This window comes from Equus przewalskii, chromosome 16, assembly GCF_037783145.1.
Source record: "Equus przewalskii isolate Varuska chromosome 16, EquPr2, whole genome shotgun sequence".
In the NCBI taxonomy this organism is placed as follows: Eukaryota; Metazoa; Chordata; class Mammalia; order Perissodactyla; family Equidae; genus Equus; species Equus przewalskii.
The window spans coordinates 73,081,674-73,100,893 of NC_091846.1; the positions used below are offsets into that span (position 1 = coordinate 73,081,674).

Here is a 19,220-nt window from a genome sequence, read left to right on the forward strand (position 1 = left end):
AAGCTACTTCTAAAATACATATGGACTTAAAAAGATGAGCAGTACACAAGAAAATCTTAAAGAACGTTAAAGTGGAAAAACTATTTTTAGTTAATATGAAGGTGTTTATAATACCATGATAATTAAGAGAGTGTGGTATTACAAAGATCCTGATATAGCCTTGCATATTGATTTATGACAAATATATACAACAAAGAAGTGAGATGAAAGAACAAACTTTCCAACATATGGTGCTAAGGAAGATTTGGTTACCTTGATGAAAAAACAAAATAAAAAGAAAGTGAATTTCCTTATACCACATTAAAAATCTAGTCTAGCGTATGTAGTTCTAAAAATGGGACAATATATTCCTGATGTCAGGGCAAATGAGATTTGTTAAACAGGAGAGAAAAACAAAGCATATTCTTAAAGGAAATGATAGACAAACTTCACTACTTTACAATTAAGAACTTTTGTTTATTGAAAGACACCATTAGAAAGATTAAAATTCAAGTTACCGAGTGAAAGAAGATCTTTCAGAACATAAAACTGGCACGCAGCTCATATCCAGAATATAAAAAGAACACCTAAATAGCAATAAGAAAACAGACAAGCCAACAAAATATTAGACAAGCAATTTTAACAGGCATTTTACAAAAGATAAAATCCAGCTGGTCAATACGAATACAAAAAGGTGTTCAACCACAATAGCCATTAGGGAAATTCAAATTAAAACCCCAATGAAATGCAGCTAGACACGTATTAGAGGGTGTAAAATCATATAAAGTCTGACAACATTTGGTGAGAATGTAGTGAAACTGGAATTCTCCTTCTCATACACTGCTGCAAGAACTGCAGTTGGTGTAATCATTTTAGAATACTGCTTGACATTGGCTCCTAAGCTGAAAATAAGCTTATCCTATGGTCTAATAATTGTACTTCTAATGTATACCTAAATAGAAATGCATGCAGATATGACTAAAAATTACACACAAAAGAAACAATATTTGAAGTAGCAAAAAATAAATTAGGGTAATGCAAAATCTAGCAAAGTAGAATGGATAATTAAACACTGGTGCAGTCATAAAATAGGGAACTGTGCATGGAAGGCTGTATGCTAACTACAGCCACAAATAAAAACATAAATCAACCTCACAAACGTATTGCTGAACAAAATTAGTTTAATAAAAGAATAGATACTGCATTATGTTATACTATATTATTTCATTTATATAAAGTGCCAAAGAGACGACTGGAGCCAGTGCTGATGGTGCAGAGGTTAAAGTTGGGTGCTCTGACCACTTTGGCAGCCCAGGTTCACTTCCAGGTCGCCAAATCACACTGTCCATCTGTCAGTGGCCATGCTGTGGCGGCAGCTCACATAGAGGAACTAGAGGGACTTACAACTAGGATAAACAACCATGCACTGGGGCACTAAAAATGAGAGAAAAGGCTGTAGTTCTTGGCGATGTATACTTCAATGGTAAAATCAAAAAGACAAGCAAAGACGGGAGTACCATCAAGGGCAGGCCAGTGATTACTTCCAGGGACCTGGAGGGTGTGGCGACTTGGAAAGGCGTAGGTTTGGGGATTCTAAGGTGTGCACAACATTCTGTTTCTTGACCTGGAAAATGGTAACACAGGTGTTCACTTGACAATTCACCAAATTGTTTCCCTCTTTTGTAGGCTTTTATAGAAAAAAGAAAGAATGTGGAATTAATGACTGAAGAGGTAATTTTATTCTATGTGGAGTGCTCATAAAATTTTACCTCCACCGGGGGCCAGCTCTGTGGCCGAGTGTTAAGTTCACGTGCTCCGCTGCAGCGGGCCAGGGTTCGGATCCTGGATGTGGATATGGCACCGCTCGTCAGGCCATGTTGAGGCGGTGTCCCACATCCCACAACTGGAAGGACCTGCAACTAAGATATACAACTGTGTATAGGGAGGGGTTGGGTAGATAAAAGCAGAAAAAAAAAAAAAGAAGATTGGCAACAGTTGTTGGCTCAGGTGCCAATCTTTAAAAAAAACTTTACCTCCATCTACCCATGATATCTACATAAATCCAGGGAAATGATTTGGGGGAAGATATGACTGAGGCCTCAGTCTTCAGTTTTGATGCTGAAGGAACAAGACGTTGGCTGAGGCTTTTTGGCCTCCTGGCTCAGCTATTCTAGCTCAATAGCAGGGTGTGGGAAATAGGGCTACAGATATGATTAAGAATGCCTCAATCTCTAATTACCAATATAGAGCCATTGTTTGGATGGGAGCCAACAAGTTAGTACTGGCCTCAGCCCTCACAGGATCTGTGGAGGTAGTGTTTTCCAGAGGCCCCTTGTGGCAAATGCTGAATCAATGGTTCATACTAACTGTTTAGCCCTTTCTGTTCCCTCTCATACCTGGACTGAACTTTTTTTTAGACAGAGTTCATCTCATGAGTCTCTAGGCTGGTTGGGTAAATTTTTTGTTAAGATATAGACAGGGACCTCCTGCTCAGAAAATCATGAACAGCTTGAGAAATTAATCAGTGGGTAAAATAGTACTACATTTGTACTTCATGTGGTGAATCTTTTTCCTCAGTTGCACCTGATTCTCTATTATTTAAAAATCAAATTCAATCCCCACATCTTCTGGCACCTTTGGATACTATCCTGGCTCCTGACATATCTCTGCCTCCAGACAGTGGTTTTCCAACTCCCTACACTGATGGGGCGATTGGTAGGTGCTATCTCTAATGGAAACCTCAGGGCTGATATGCCCAACTGACTAGGCAACTCAAGGAGCGGGTTTGCATCACACATCGATTTAAGGCTTGTACTGTGGTTCTACGCATTCCTTGATACCTCAGACTTTGCCAAGTGATTGGTAACCTAACCCAGGCCAAAAACCACTAGAAGAGTGTTCTCCATATTTTATGTATTTAATATCTATAGATATATCCATAGATATAAATATAAACATGTAATAAACAGTCAGGATAATAAACCTCTATGTCTTAATTTATTATAAATTAACATAGCTCATTTATAGTGCATATATATGTATCATTTTTCTTAATGTTCAAAATTAAATTTCTTACAGTGTTTGCTTAATCAAAAATCACACACAAAAGAAGTTAGAGCTTGTACCTTTAAATGCAATATGATCTGATTTCCACAAAGATATGCAAAGGTCATAGTAATATAATTTGGGTGAGGAGAACAATTCAAAACTGCTGTGTGCTCTGCAGTAATCAACATCATGAATTCCTTATCCGTGCCCTACTGAGCCCGAAATCCATGAGCTCATAAAAACCTATAGAGATCACCATAGCTCCTTCAAGAATCTTATATGAATTGAGGTCACACGTTGTCTTTACTCAGGAGGAAGAGGAAGACATGTACACACAAGAACACACATCGAGCTTAGCTGAAGCTCAACTATAATTACATTCAACAGCCCCCAGGTGCTCCCAAGAGAAGGCTTCCTGAAAATATTTACAGAAATCCACCCCAAAAAGATTAATTTAGCACTTGAAAAAATGAAACACCTTTAAACACTTTTTTCCCTTGCCCGTTCATATAAGTTTCATTGAAAACATAAAATATGAAGCTTACGCACTGACAAAGAAACACAATTCTCTTTTTATCCATGAAAATAATTTAACAATGTAGAATTAAAAGAATATATACATACCCACCTTAGCTACAGGGAGAGAGGGAAAACGTTGATCTTCTATTTTTTCTCTCTTTGAATTTTTCCAACAGTTTCAACCTTTTGTAAATTGCTCTTCAGCAAAGTAAATGAGCATAATTATTTCAAACAAATTCCATCACCATTACAATTATAACTCTACTTGGAAAAAGGCAAGATGCAGATATTATTTTTTTCAAACTCCAAAATATTCCAAGTGAATAGAAATTAAATATGAAGCAACTTAAATATTGTGTTTTTTTGCTTGTAGACTGCATTTTCCCCACAGCTTACACAAATTCATGTGATTCATGATTAAAAGGATATTGAGCAAATTCAAGCAAGAAAAAATGAAATTATGAAAGTAAATTGAAGCCAGGGGAAAATTAGACATAAAGTGCCTGGTGTGGGCTTGCTAGGTGTGGGCTGAAATCTTGGCTCTTTGCTTCCTTTAGATCAAAGCCAAAGAAACACATAAATACATGATTCATAGGGTCCAATTGGGAGAAAACAAACAGGTTGCCCTGGAGAAGAAAAGCTATTGCTTATAATTTTTTTTAATGGAAGTCATTTTCCCCACGGTCTTTCTTCATAAAAAGAAAATATAGATATGGATACAAGTGAAGATGTGGTTATGCGCATACATACAATGTTGCAAATGTCCACAAAAATATTTGTCATAAAAACAATACAAGTGAGAATGTAAAATGGTACAGCAGATGTGAAAAATGATATGAATTCCTGAAAAAGCTAAACATAAAATTACCATATAAGTCAGTATTTCACTTCTGGATATATACCCAAAAGAATTTTAAGCAGGAGCTCGAATAGACATTTGTACACTCATGTTCATAGCAGCATTATTCACAGTAGCCAAAAGTAATAAGGAATCCAAGTATTCATCAATAGGTGAATGAATAAACAAAATGTGTTACGCAAATATAATGGAATATTATTCAGCTTAAGAAAAGACGGAAATTACGACACACTATAACGCAGATGAACCTTGAAGACACTATGCGAAGTGAAATGTCAGACACAAAATGACAAATACTATATGATTGCACTTATATGAAATACCTAAAAGAGTCTGTCTTCACAGAGACAGAAAGTAGAAAGATGGTTGTCAGAGACTAGGGGCAGCAGAGAATTTGGAGTTAGTGTTTAATGAGTTACAAAGTTTCAGTTGAAGAAGATGAAAAACTTCTGGAGATGGATGGTAGTAATGCTTGCACAACAATGTGAATATACTTAATGCCACCGAACTATACACTTAAAAATGATTAAAACGGTAAATTTTATCTGATGTATATTTTTCCACAATAAAAAATATGAGTTTTACAATGTTATTTCTTATAACACCTAGTTTTAAACTAATAGCACGATGCCAATGTGTTTGGCCCAAATTTGCTGATATGGCAACTGTATTGAATGATTCTCATCAACACTTAAATGGAAATTGTGTATTAAAATATTCTTATTTCTTAGTAATTTCTTCCTTTATCCTCGAATAGATTTTAGATAGCCTCTTTGTTACCAGCCACAAACACAGGTTCTTTACCCACCACACAAAAGGGGCCAAAGAAAAACTGGAATGCCAGCCTTATAGCAAGGAAATATTTCTATTTCAGGCGACATCAGCTGGGAGGCAAGAGTGAGCCCTCAAATTCGTCTTGTCTCCTCAAAAGATGGGAGGCAAGGGGTTTTAAAGTTTGCAAGGAATGTGACTTCTTGTAGGGAGGAGGAGCTTGTGGCCTTGCTCGTTGGCGCTTTACCACCAGCCTCTGTTTGGCCTTGTGAGGATGCTTTCAGAGAGGAGGATGGTGAGATAAAGGAATCCACAGGTATATATCCTTGGTTGTCTGCCTCTGTGGTGGATAGTGGATTCTGGTGCCAGGAAGAAAAGGAGTAAGCAGAGAAAAGGGATGAGTGCTTTTGGTTTTAACCCCACATACGCTGGGTTTAATGTAGGGAACTGTTATCAGGGCCTGTATCATCTTGTTAGATTATTTCTAGAAATAGCTCCCAACCCACCCCTCAAGTATATGAAGATGATTCCCATAACCAGTAGTTGTAGATGAGAATGCATTTCAATTTCTGATCCATACCTAGAACCCAATTTGTGGTACCTGCCAGGGGAGGCAAATACTTTCAGTCTATTAAGTATGAACTAGTTGTTCAAAGTACTGGTACCCATCCATTTGAGTCAAGACTTATGGAAGCATATATAAGTGAGATGGAGGAGCTCTCTTAAAGGAACAGGAGCCAATGAAGGGTCTATGAGCTTGGGAATATATCATATACTTTCTGACAATTCCTGGCAAATTGGTAAACTATTGAGACTCCCACAGTATATTTGTTTTCCTTATACAGTCTTCCCATCACATGAGCTGTCTCCTTTAGCGAAAAACATTCCACTTATGAATGCCTTGCCTCTGACACTTAGGTGTTACTCCCCTTCCTGTTCATCCAGGGTGTGGTGTTTCTCTTCTGCAGTTTAGACCAGGGCTCTGGAATGAGAAGTACACCTTAATACTGGGTAACAGTGTTATTTCATATAAACAACATCAGTGCTGGTTAATCACAGTGGCCTATAAGCAATGTCAATATTTTTGTTGGTGTAAATGAACTCTCGTTATTGGCACATCAAATTGCCTGAGAGTTCCACTCCCTAGTCACTAGAGCTTTGGTTACAATTATCACTCCAAAGTAGTACTGGCTTCCCATATCACCAATGCGCCTATTCTAGGATGCAAACTGATTAGCTAAAATATTTTTGTCAAATTTTATTACAGCCAAATAGTATATCCTTTTGGTCACCACATGAGCTGCTAGATTCCCCTGTCCTCTACTGCTAAAATTGTAGTACTGAAGCCATAGTTTTGTGAAGAGAGAGAACAGGTGAAATCTTCCCTAAGTTTCTATCTCCAGGTTACCAGGTAAGGTTAGCTCCAGATATCTACTGTCCTTGTGTATATTCTTGAAATGTATAGCTAGTCAGGACTCATAACATTTAGAGTCCCAGGAGACATGATTCTGACCACTCTTTCTGCCTGGACAGTGAACACACCTAAGAGTAAAGTACACCAATGTCATTCCTTCAATGAGTCAGTCAAGTTCCCTGGTCAATACTACCAGTGTTCTCCAGTTAGAGTATGCTGTTGTTCTAGTCTCCCTAGTCTTTTTTCAAGGCTTGGCTCTGGAGAGGTGGGATAAAACACCGCCTGCGTCATTGCTCTTAGTTGGCAAAAGGAGTTAAAATATTCAGAGAGTGAGGTCAGGAAAAGAAGGAAGCTTCCTTGAGCCAGCCTGATCTCTTCTGTTTCCATCAGCATTTGGGTAATTCTGGGAAATACATGATCAGAGAGACTTACATATGTCTTGAGGTGAATTTCTCTCAATGTACAAAGATAAACTTGTACTTTCCCACACCCATTCAGTGTCCCCAGGGCTGCCTCCTATAATCTCTCCTTTCTTGGAGGATTTGACCTCTTTTCATTCTTCCTACCACAGCGGAGTGCAGGTAGACTATTTTTATCCATGGGCTTAGTGGCAAATGGAGTTTTGGTGAATAATTTCTGGACTTCCACACAAAATCTCATTGCCCTAGTTATGCTGTGTAGTCACCATGATCCATTATTGCCTCGTATTCTGAATCTGCTGTCACCACCATCCTTGCCCTTTGTTTCAATAATCTGGAGCTCAAATGGAGATGTTCCAACCTCCTTGGGGAAAACTATACATTACTTCAGGCAGATGTCTCTGGGAGAAAATTAGTAACATAGTAGTTACTGCTGGGATAGAAAAGAAGTTTCATAATATATTAAAAAAAATACAACATAGAGTTCCTCCAAACCCTTCATTCCAGTAGCTCCTGTTTAAGAACAATTAGACATATATATACACTGGTGATACATAAGTTCAAAATCACCAAATTGTATACATTTAACACGTGCAGTTTTTATTGTATAGCAATTATACCTCAATAAAGCTGTTAAAAAAATGAACATTTAAAGAGGTAACCCCACTCTCCTACTACTCTAACTTTTGACTCCACTTTTTGAAGACTGACCTTGATTTTAAATTCCAGTTGCCTTTTCATTAGCTCTAGTAGGTCTAGTCCTTAAAAAGCCATGCAATTTCTATATCCTTGCTTCTGCTCCAGGATAATAAGGCAGCTGGAAATGCCACTCTTTAAGACTAAATTTTGCCCAAATCTTATCACCATCAGAGAAGTATGGTTTCTGGTTAGAAGTAATAACAGCAAGAGTTCTGTAAGTTTTATTAACTTATAAACTACTTAATCCTCACTGCCAAGATCCAACAGACAGTGATTGTCACTTTTGGTCCTGATTAAGAATAAATAACAAGCTTATTCAGATTTGTTAGTGAATCTGTTCACATTGCTATCAAAGAATGGTATTTTCTAATGAGAGCTTCTCTCTTGCTCTCCTTGCCTTATCCCTTTTAAGACAATCATTATATTTCGTGTTTACAAGCACAGCCATTGTGGCATGGTTATTTATGGACACACTTTGTTACCTCTGTGGTGTATGTCAAGGCGTCAACTTGCAAATTACATTGTGGACCAAAGGCAGCTATTCTTATGAATGCTCAGGTAGCCTTTCTGTATCTTTAAAGTACCAAGAAGATTGCATTTAGTGTATTAGATTTTATCAGATATGCTAAGACATATTCCTTAATACCCTAATTCATGTCTTCCAAGGTCAGGCAAGTCTGCAAGTGCCATCTCTATTTCCAAGGAGCAGTATAAATAAAGATCAGTTTGTCCCATCTTGGGATATCTCACCTAATAGCAAGACTGCTTGAATTGTACACGTTGCACTGATTCCCTGGGGTCTCTGCTAATATCCCACCTGCCACAAGAATGTGGTTACTGCCTGTCAGTGACACTACCCATGGAAGTAGAAGGATGCTCTATTGGTGAACTAGAATTTCTATTTTTATTCTTAATCCAGGAACTCAAGTGGAGCTCAGGTGGATAAAATGGTCCCCACATGCCAGCTAATTAAATGTTTATTCATTTCCAGTTTCTTAACCTGGGTGAGTTAGGATTGGACCTATTCTGGTTGTATCATTGACCACTAATGACTTAATTCTGAGCTCATCTAATTTTATTTTAAGTTTAGCTCATGCTACTCCAAGCACAGCTTGATTGGAAATAGCTGAAAATGCCAGCTGGTTTTCGAATAGACCACTGCTCCAAAAGCCAAGTACCACCAGTGAGTCATTAAGTCTCCCATGAGGACTACCACAGACTCTATGTGGCCCAGTCTCAGCAATCCAAACTGCTTAAATTATTGGAATCTGGAGTTGAAGTCCCCAAAGATAAGCTCTATTGAAATGCCCCTTTAATCTCCTCTGTGTCAGAGTCACCTGCCTCCCACTGATATTGTCCTAGCTGCTAGATCACTTCATAAGAAATCCTGGGTCCCTGGCATCTTCCATATGTTTCCAAAATTTGGGCCCAGGGTCATTGGGCTTATACAACCAAGATGGGGATTGTACCATATCAGGTCAAAGGAATCTTAGTCACCTTGCCTTCAGGCTTTTGTCTCCTACTAATGCCCTACCTTTGTGTCATTGGCATTGTTGCCTCAATCTCTACCTTAACAATAAGTTTATCTATCCTGTGATTGACAAATGGACCGGGATTACTGGTTGGATTCCAGGAATCACATTTCTATTTGTGCGTCAGAGTCTAGAGCTTTTCAACTTAACACAGAGGATTTCTGTTATGGGTTGATTGTATAACCCTGAAATTCATATGTTGACATCCTAACCTCCAGCACCTCAGAATGTGACCTTATTTGGAAATAGAGTTATTGCAAATGTAATTAGTTAAGATGAGGTCATACTGAAGTAGAGTGAGCCCCTACTCCAATATGACTGTTGTCATTATAAAAAAGCAAATTTGGACAGACATGCACATGGGAAGAATGCCAGATGAAGACAAAGGCAGAGATGAGGGTGATGCATCTACAAGCCAAGAAACACCAAAGATTGCCAGCAAACCAACAGAAGCTGAGTGAGAAGCATAGAACAAATTCTTCCTCGCAGCCCTCAGAAGAAAACAACCTTTCCAACACCTTGATCTTGGACTTCCAGCCTCCAGAATTGTGAGGCAATAAATTTTTGTTATTTAACCTACTCAGTTTGAGGTACCTTCCTACGGCAGCTCCAGCAACCTAATATAGACTCCACATCGTGTAATCTTAGCCACGTGATTTCCAAACAGCACACTTGTCTATGACCTACCACACTCTCATAAAGAGATGCAAAAGTCTGAATCTAATTCTAATTCATATTATTTATATTCCTGCTTTTATTAAGTTATTGTATGCTCCAAGAAACTTATCCTTGAATGACCTACTACTGTTCCTTAATATTTGCCTAAGGTAGAAAAATGCATGTTTCACAGTAAAATTGAAGGGGCAATATGTGGGTTTCACTGATAAATGTTTACCTAATTTTATAAAAAACAATAATAGCATAGATATTAAATCTTCTTGCAGAAGATTTATGAAAACATACACAATTTTGTTCATTGTTGAAGAAATAGAAAATACTAACAAGTTTAACAATTAGAATTTTCCATGCCTTTTATCCATAATGGATTTACGTTTTTATTTTCTTGACATCACATAAATTTCTTTATGGGGAAAAAATATAAAATTTAGGTTAATTCTAATAATACGTGTACTCCTTAAATCGCCCAGCATTTTTTTCTGGCTGGTAACCTTATCCAATTTGAAAAGTATTCTGTAATGTGAGGTTACACAATTTTTCTGTATTCAAAAAACTAGTTAGTCAACATAGAACCATGATACGTCTGTTAATTTATTTTTATGAATGATGCCCATTCCCAAATGACATAAGAAAGTTATTGAAATGAATTAAAATCACAGAATTGATCAATTTAATATTTATTGGAAAAAGTGCAACAAAGAATTATTGGTTGAAATCTCCACTAATTAAAAGCAATGTATATGTGTGTAGCTATATACATGCCCACATATATGTAATGATTTATGGTGAAATATTTCAAATTATTCAATATCTATATGCTTTATTTTTTTTGCTATGTCAGTTGTTTTGCTGCTCATATATAGTTATGAAGTACTAGTCCTGGAATAGAATTTTTGTAATACAGAACTCTCTATGTTACAATTTATTAGATAAATTAAGCCTTGATAGGCAAGTGAGGATACCCAGACTGATGGCTTGCAAACAGAGCAGAGATTATTTCTGAAAGCTCTCCTTCCTTCTAGCTCACTGATTTTTCCATGCCCGAGAGATGTTCCAACTGTGTTCCACAGATCTTCCTGGGGCACGGAAGTAGCTCAGGGCCCACCCCAGGGGCAGGAGATAAATTAAGGGTATGAGGTTCTTTATTTTTATGTCCTGAACAGTGCAGCTCTATTTTCATATTTTTAATATATATTTTTGTATTCCATAAGATTAAAGTAGGCAGTGCTATCTCCCCCTTATTTTAAAAATGTTATTAAAAACTCTAGAATTCAGAAGGTGTCTCCAAACAATATCATTCAGATATCCCAAATTCCTTTTTTTAGCTCACTGTTAAGTAAGAACCTCACTGCCATAGCCAATGTGAATTCATAACACAGGCACACACGTTTAAGCTTTTAACTTTGCATGATTACACTGGTGAGTTCTACAGGACTTATTTGCAGATTTGACATGCTCTGGAGGTACATATTTCTCCTTTTTTTTAATGAGGAGGACTGGCCCTGGGCTAATATCTGTTGCCAATCTTCCTCTTTTTATTTGAGCAAGATTGTGTCTCAGCTAACATCTGTGCCAATCTTCCTCTATTTTGTATGTGGGATGCCACAATAGCATGGCATGATAAGTGGTGTGTAGGTCCACCCATGCCCAGGATCCAAACCCGCGAATCCCAGGCTGCCAAAGCAGAGCATGCAAACTTAACCACTACACCACTGGGCTGGCCCTGGAGATACAAATTTCTAATGCTTTGTGTAACTAAATTGTTTACATTGGAATCTTTTTAGAAAAAGATACGTTTCATGCATTTATCAAAATAGTTCAATTAGGTTTTTCCCACAAGGGATTTTTAGTTAAAATTTTATTTAAATTTCTTAGGAAGAATAATCTTTTTGTGTAAAACTGATACATACTCAACATAAAGAATTTAAGTAATGTGAAATATACTAGAAGGAAAAGGGAGAAAACAAACATCTCCAGTCTCTCCACCAGAATTATGGAGATGACATTAGTTAACCTCATTCCAAAAGTCTGTATAAATATACACCACCAAAAAAATATGAAGATAGATAGTAGACGAAAAGATAGTTGAAATTGTATTTTAAATGTTATCATATTATATATATTTTAAAACAACGTTTAGTCAACATTGGTCAAAAAGAGAATTGCATTTTGAAAGAAGGTGGAAGGAATTACTGAACAAAAAATAAGATTTCTCGCATGACATATTATTTTCTCATATTAAAAAAATTTCGGATCATTGCGTTTTTATTTATCATAATATCTCAATATTAGCCTCTGTGCCATGGAAAACAAGGGCATTAGTACATTGTCACTTCCTCCTCACGTTTCAATTCTCTCAATCATATCCGATGTAACATTCTCAAGGTCCAGAACACTGTTATTCAATTCTGTAACCAGAGTTCCCACAGTTATTTAGCACTACTTTTATATTTACGTTGCTTCCTACTGAACAGAGCTCATTTCAGCACGGTTTCTCAGTTCTTGAGTCATTTTCATTGAACTCTTTCTTGACCGGCTTTCACTGACAAGAACTATTCCTTTTTCTCATTGCTAAGTTTGCTCATATTTGAGGAAGTTAGGCTGTGCCTCTGTGTATAATGAGCTTGGGGGAATACAAGGTTCTTGCTTTACAATTGCTTCCCTCAGATCTGGGAGGGAAATACCACCCAATTGTTGTCCCACTCTGTCTAGAGCAGCTTACTTTGTCTGCCTTTTGATGGCTTACCAATACTGCCTAGATGCCTAAAGAATTATGGAAAATGAAAAGCAAATGTTTACACTTTAGTTTTTAATATCAGTATACCTGGCTTAAATAATTATATTCCTGGTGTACTTTTCATCTACATTCTGATTTTTGTTGTTGTTAGTGCAGTCCAATTGATTCCATTCTTAGCGACCCTGTGTCCAGCAGAGTGGAACACTGCATGGCCTTTTTTGCTCCATTTTTTAACCCTTTGGCGCTCTATCAGACAATGCTCAGCTGCTATTCATAGGGTTTTCATGGCCAATTTTTTTGAAAGTGGGTGGCCAGCTCTTTATTCCTAGTCTGTCTTAGTTGGGAAGCTCCACTGAGACCTGTCCACCATGGGTGACCATGACGTTGTCTGAAATACTGGAGACATAGCTTTCAGCATCACAGCAACAGGCAGCTACCACAGTATGACAACCCACAGACAAACAGGTGGTGTGGTTCCCTGACTAGGAAATGAACCCATGCCTAGGACGTGAGAGTGCCAAATCTTAACCAATAGCTCATCAGGACTGGCTTTGTTGTCTGATAACAGGTCAAAAGTCAATTTTAAAGAAATCTATAAGCTGTATGTTTAGGAATTCAGATTACGTCTTTTTTTTAATTAGGAAATTTTCTTCACTTGTAAGATATCTTTAACTCTCCAACTCTATTTTTTATTCCTTTCAATGTACTACTAATTTTACTTGTGTTGTTTAAACTTTGCCTATTCATATATTTGTTGCTAAGTGTTTACATTTTGTTTTTCTTTTCAACAGCATTTCCTGTTATTTTCTCTGGCCCTTATATAAATAGTCTTCCAAATATGGTCCTCACACCACTAGCATGAGCATCACCTGGGAACTTGTTTAAAATGCAAATAAATTCTCAGCCTGCCTGAGACCTACTGAATCAGATACACTGGAAGTGAGACCCAGCATTCTGTGTTTTAACAAAACCTCCAAGTGATTCTGAAGAATCTTCAAACGTAAGAACCACTGCTCTCTGCCCTTGATTCAGTAGTTAAGTAAATCTATAGTATAGTTGTTTTCTAGTATTTCAATCTCCAATTTATTACCTTATTCTGCAGCATCCCCTAATATCTCCTTCTATATGCTTTCTTGCCTCATTGAATTCATGTTCTCAGGTAATTCTAAGTTGTTAACTTATATTGTCATTTTTACTATTATATTGTGCTGTGTTTACACAGTTGATTTGATTATTTCTCATTTTGTCTCTTTTTGGGTAGTGATGCCTGGGACCTACTGTTTGCTCTGATCATAAGTGGGAGGCATGATTCCCATTGTATCAGAGACAAGGGTATTTTTTTTCTCTGCTCTCCATTGGGAGAGCAAGGTATTTTTTGTTGCGTCCAGTTATTGTAGTCTGAAGAATACTGAATCCCAGGAGTAGGCATTCTCTGTCTTATAACGTTTATTTGTTCCCTATATCAGGGTTCATAGCATCTGTGCCTTTGGGCAGCAATGGACAGGATACTCCAGTTTTTGAGCTTTACATCCTCTCTGTATTTGAGTATTTAACCCTGGAGTCCTCACTTTTGCAAAAAATATCAGCCTCACTTTTCAGTGTGTCTCCATCGCTCTATTTGTCCCAGCAGCTATATACACAAATCGCCGGTTAGAAGGAGAAAACCAGGAACACTTCCACTCTCGAGATTATATGCAGAGACATTAACGGTATTATGTACTATGGGTGTGTAAATCTTACAAGTGTGTCTCCATCAATTCACACCTATCATACTCACATATGTGTGTTTGCCTATCATCAACTCATTTATTTAAGAGGTTTCCATGCAATTCCTGAGAGTCTCTGGCACCTCCAGAATTTCCTTATGAGTGAGAATGGAAAGACAGTGCTGTAGAGGCCCCTGCTGTGCTTCCCCTGGAAGAATTCTGCCTTTATCTATCTTCTCCGTGGAGATGTTCACAGTGTTTTATTTGGCCAAATGCAGCTACATTTATTCCTGGACCAAGCTGTGACCAGGGGCAGTTGTTTTGTTTGGTTTTTGCTATGTGTCAGTTAACACTGCTGAAGACACTGCATTATTTACTCAGAAGAAGAAAGTTCAGCTCAGCATATGGTGATCACTACTGAAGCCTACGGTCTTTGTGACCATAAGGTCGTCTCCCAACTGCTTGCCTTTGCATCTACATTGACAAGAGTGAAGCAGAGAACCCCAGTGTCCCCTTTCTGCCCTCAGCACTCACATTGTCCCACAACTAGCACCCACAATAATCAAATATAGGTACTATAGATAATATATAAATAATCAGATGAGCCCCATTGTGCCTTGTACCCTGATTTATGTCAGTCACCAGAAGAAGCTCAAGGCTCTCAGATGGTTCCCATCATCCTCACTTAAATCGCCTTATGGCTTTGCACACCCTCTCCCTACCACCAGCTAGAAGGAACAGGCCAGAAAAGAAGAAAAAATGGATGATCCAGAAAGGATAGGGCAGCTACGCAGTGGCTCTGTCCTTACAATGGGGTGGAACCTGACACACAAGTGGAGGGCCTGGCCTTGGAGAGGAACAGGGCTACTTCCTCCCCAGTGACAAGGGAGACGGAAGATGGGCAGACATGGCAGTAATGGGAGCTTACGTTAAGATCTTTTCTAGTATCTTCTGGCTTTTTCCATGAAATAAGTCATCAGCTAAGAATGAAGGTGGGGCATTGGGGATTATGGCAAAGGAGAGAAAGTTTTATGGATAAAAAACAAAATGAAGAGGGGCCAGTCCAGTGGTGTAGTGGTTAAGTTCTCATGCTCTGCTTTGGTGGCCCGATGTTCCCTGTTTCAGATCATGGGCGTGGCTCTACAAACCGCTCTGCAAGCCATGCTGTGGGGGTGTCGTCCCACATACAAAGTAGAGGAAGGTTGGCACAGATATTAGCTCAGGACGAATCTTCCTCACCAAAACAAACAAAAATAAAGAATGAAATGCTCACCTGTGAAATTCAGAGGAGGAAGGATAACAGAAACACTGTATGATTCCTTAAGAGCATTAAGGGCCCAATCCTCTGCATAAAATCCTCCTGTGGTTTCTTGTCTCCAGTAAAAAACAAAGACCTTATTCTGACCCAACAGGCCTTACTTCTGACTCCTCATCATCTCTGACTTTGTCTCCTACTGCCTTAGTGCTCATTTATCCTGCTCCAGTTATACCGGATTCTGCAATTCTTTCTACAATGCCAGAAAGGCTCCCACCTCAGGGCCTTTGCACCTGCCTTTCCTTCCACCCATAAGTCTTTCTTACCTGATCCCCCACCTAGTTCTCCTCCTTTAAGATTTGCTCTAATATGTCTCTGAAGCTGTTTATCCCCATAGAGTAAACTGAAAGAATTTTAAACATCTAAAGCATATGAAGATGTATGTTCATAGCCTAATCTATTTGGACGATTGTCTAACTTCTTTTGATATTGAAAATAAAGGCCTAATATTACAAGTTAATTCGTTCATCTCTGAACAGTTAGTTTAGGCTATTTCCATACATACTATATTTAAAAGCATCTTGAATTTATTAGCCTGGGAGTACCCTATAAGCATGCATTATTCCTTTTTCTATATCCAATAGCTATCTTTGTTTGAGACACATAATACACATTTTATAAAATATTGTCACTATTTCCTTTCTATCTGCTTTTATAAGATATTTTATAGAGAGATTGACAGAGTATTATAAAGAATTTTCCCTTGTTTCATTCTGTTGTAGCCACAAAATAGCCAGCTCCCCTTTTCATATAGTTGAAGTCAGAAGATAACATACCATATGAAGGAGAAGGTAGTTTTTTACCTAAATAGACAATGAAGTTAGTGAAATCTATAATTCAAGACTACTTTTATTTTATAATCTGAATAATCGGTTTGGGGTCTTCATTCTTCAAACTAATTGGATATTTTCCAAGTGCTGCTTTATGCTGCATAAAAAGTTGGTCGTGTTTTCCAATCAGCATGAAAGATAAAATTGTAGAAAATAGGTGCATAAATAAAAGGAAATTCCACCTGAAATATTTCAGGGAAACAATGCATGGTGATCTCACAGCCATCTTCAGATTGAGTTTTGAAGCAGAGCGATGACTTCACAAGCAACCTACTTAAAGAACCACGTCTATTTTACTGGAAGAATATTTAGGTACATACTCATTGAAAGCAGGAATGTGGTTTTCTGGGTGACAGTATAATGTGGCTGGAAGTCTGACTACTCAATCAGAATAAACAATTAAATTTATCCTATGTGTCCAAATTTTACACATTTTTTTCATTCAGTTACTCCTAATATAAATGGAATCTTTATATTTGATTAAAGTCCTTCATTTATGGTAAACTTTCTGCTATTTTATTTTGAAGAAACACATGTAAGAAGCCCTTTCAAATATCTTGCAGATACACTAAGCTGTTCTCTTATCATTCAAGTCCATCAGATGTTGCTTCCTGAATCTTCAAGGAACAGTTGAGTCAGTAGTCAATAGTATCACCCCACTTCTCTGTTCAAAGAGCAGTCAAACGGGTATGTTTTCCACTTGGAATAAAACGAACAAAGTGGCTTTAGTGTGACAAAATCTACATGTAGATTTAAATAAGTACCTTCACTTTTATTTGTTAAATATCTTTCTGCAAGCTAGAAGACTGGGGGGTCACCTAGATCCTCTCAGGGTTTGGTTTTAGGATTGTCTTTTACCACAACTTAATCCTGCCTATCTCGAGTGACACGAGCTTATGCTTTGCTCTGTATCTAATGATTCCAAAACCTGCGTATGTTTTCAGTCAGATTCTACAATTATTTGTAATTGATCTTTTAAATTCTTCTCATGACGGCGAGTATGCTTTTTCTTCCAAGTGTTCCTACATTCACTGAAACTTTATGTGTGGGATTTTAGGATTTATTAGGACTGATGTATTTAGGCCACGCTCTTAGTCTTAGCGCATAGTTTATCCTATGTATAATCCTCCCGCCTAGGCACTGATTCTCTGGGGCTTCAACTGAAAACCTGAGAACTTCAAGAGTGACTAACTACTGAAACTGCTTTCTGATCTTTAGCTTCCTCGCTATTGCTTTCTGCTGGGTTTCCGGGAGTCTTGGCTTGCACATTTGCAGTTTGGGGGTGAACCAACAATTTGGGGAAAATTGACATACGGACTTTTAGGCTGCGTCTCGTATGTTTATTACTCTTCAGTTCAAGACATTTTGTCAAACCTAAACTACTTCTCTCTCTTTGCCTTGTAAGATAGTAACTTTCACTTAGGTTCCATTTCCTCAGGTCTTCATTTGGAAAACCCCCTAGAGAAAAAGGCCAGCTGAATGTGCCTCTCAAGACAGCTAAGCCTCTGTTCATGGCTCCATCATGGATCAAGGGACAAAAATCTTCCCTTAGTAATTTGAAGTTGATGCTTCAAAGCACAGCAGTGTTTCTCCCATCCAAGCCTTAGTAAATAGAAACCATGTACTAGGCTTGACAGATACTAAGTACAATGTTCCATCTTCTCATTCCTTTTTCTGCACATACTGATTTTTATATTTTAAATTTGTTTTATTTTTCTGTGACTGGCTTAATTCACTTAGCATAATGTCTTCAAGGTTAATCCATATTGCAGGATTTTCTTCTTTTTAAAGGCTAAGTAGTATTCTATGCCACATTTTCTTTATCCATTCATCCATCCATTGATGGACATCTAGGTTGTTTCTACATCTTGGCTATTGTGTATAGTGCTGTAACGAACATGACAGTGTTATTATCTCTTCAAGATATTGACTTCAATGTTTTTGGATAAACACCTAGAAGCGGGATTGCTAGAATATACGGTAGTTCTAATTTTAATATTTTGAGGAACTTCCATACTATTTTCCATAGTGGCTGCAGCATTTTGCATTCCCGCCAATAGTCAACATACAAAATGTTGAGTAAAACTGAAATTTGGTGAATTGGAGAGAGTCTACTCATTATCTCTTGGCACCTTTATGTATAAAAATATATCCCCAAACATTTATTTGGGTACATTTTCCAGATGCTCTTCTAGCTATGAGTGGTGGGACTAGTCTGGCTGTTGTTTTATGCTTCTGTGGAAAGGTTCATTTCTCTGTACCTTTCTGCTGGCTACAGTGTGCGTCAGAGGGCTCAAACTCCATCTGCCATCCCCAAGCATAAGATGATGTTAAGAACGAAAATTATGCATAACAGAGCAACAAGGTTGGAGAGGCCACCATCACTGTCACTGTCCAGTGCTTCAGCACCTCTGCACAGCTATCTCTGAACTTGAATAATGTAATGGAAAAGTAAACTTCTATCTTGTTTGAACCAGTATTGATTTTTATGTTACCCATAGTCACATCTAATCCTAAATTAAACCCTTTTTAATTTGGATGATATGTGATGATTTCTCTTAAATCTTGCATCATTCAGATGCTATATTTATGAGGAGATAGATATACAGCAAATAAAAAAATCAAAAGTTTATAATCATGACTTTATTTCTGACTTATTCTCATAAAACAATTAGTATATATACTTGTGATCCCACAAGCAAGAAACATTTAAT

The 19,220-nt window shown here is 37.7% G+C and overlaps 1 long non-coding RNA gene across 2 annotated transcripts in view; it reads right to left on the minus strand.

Moving 5' to 3' along the window:
• Nucleotides 1-435: 435 nt before the first annotated feature.
• LOC139076403 (uncharacterized) overlaps nucleotides 436-19,220 on the minus strand; it is a 28,592-nt gene continuing 9,807 nt past the window's right edge. The window contains exons 1-3 of one of the 2 annotated variants that reach the window (XR_011527980.1): nucleotides 3,656-4,038; nucleotides 1,749-1,898; nucleotides 436-1,603 (exon numbers count right to left, since the gene is read on the minus strand). This is a non-coding gene — a long non-coding RNA (uncharacterized lncRNA). Of the gene's footprint in view, nucleotides 1,604-1,748; nucleotides 1,899-3,655; nucleotides 4,039-19,220 lie in introns of those variants that run through there. The other variant, XR_011527979.1, reaches the window with a different exon arrangement.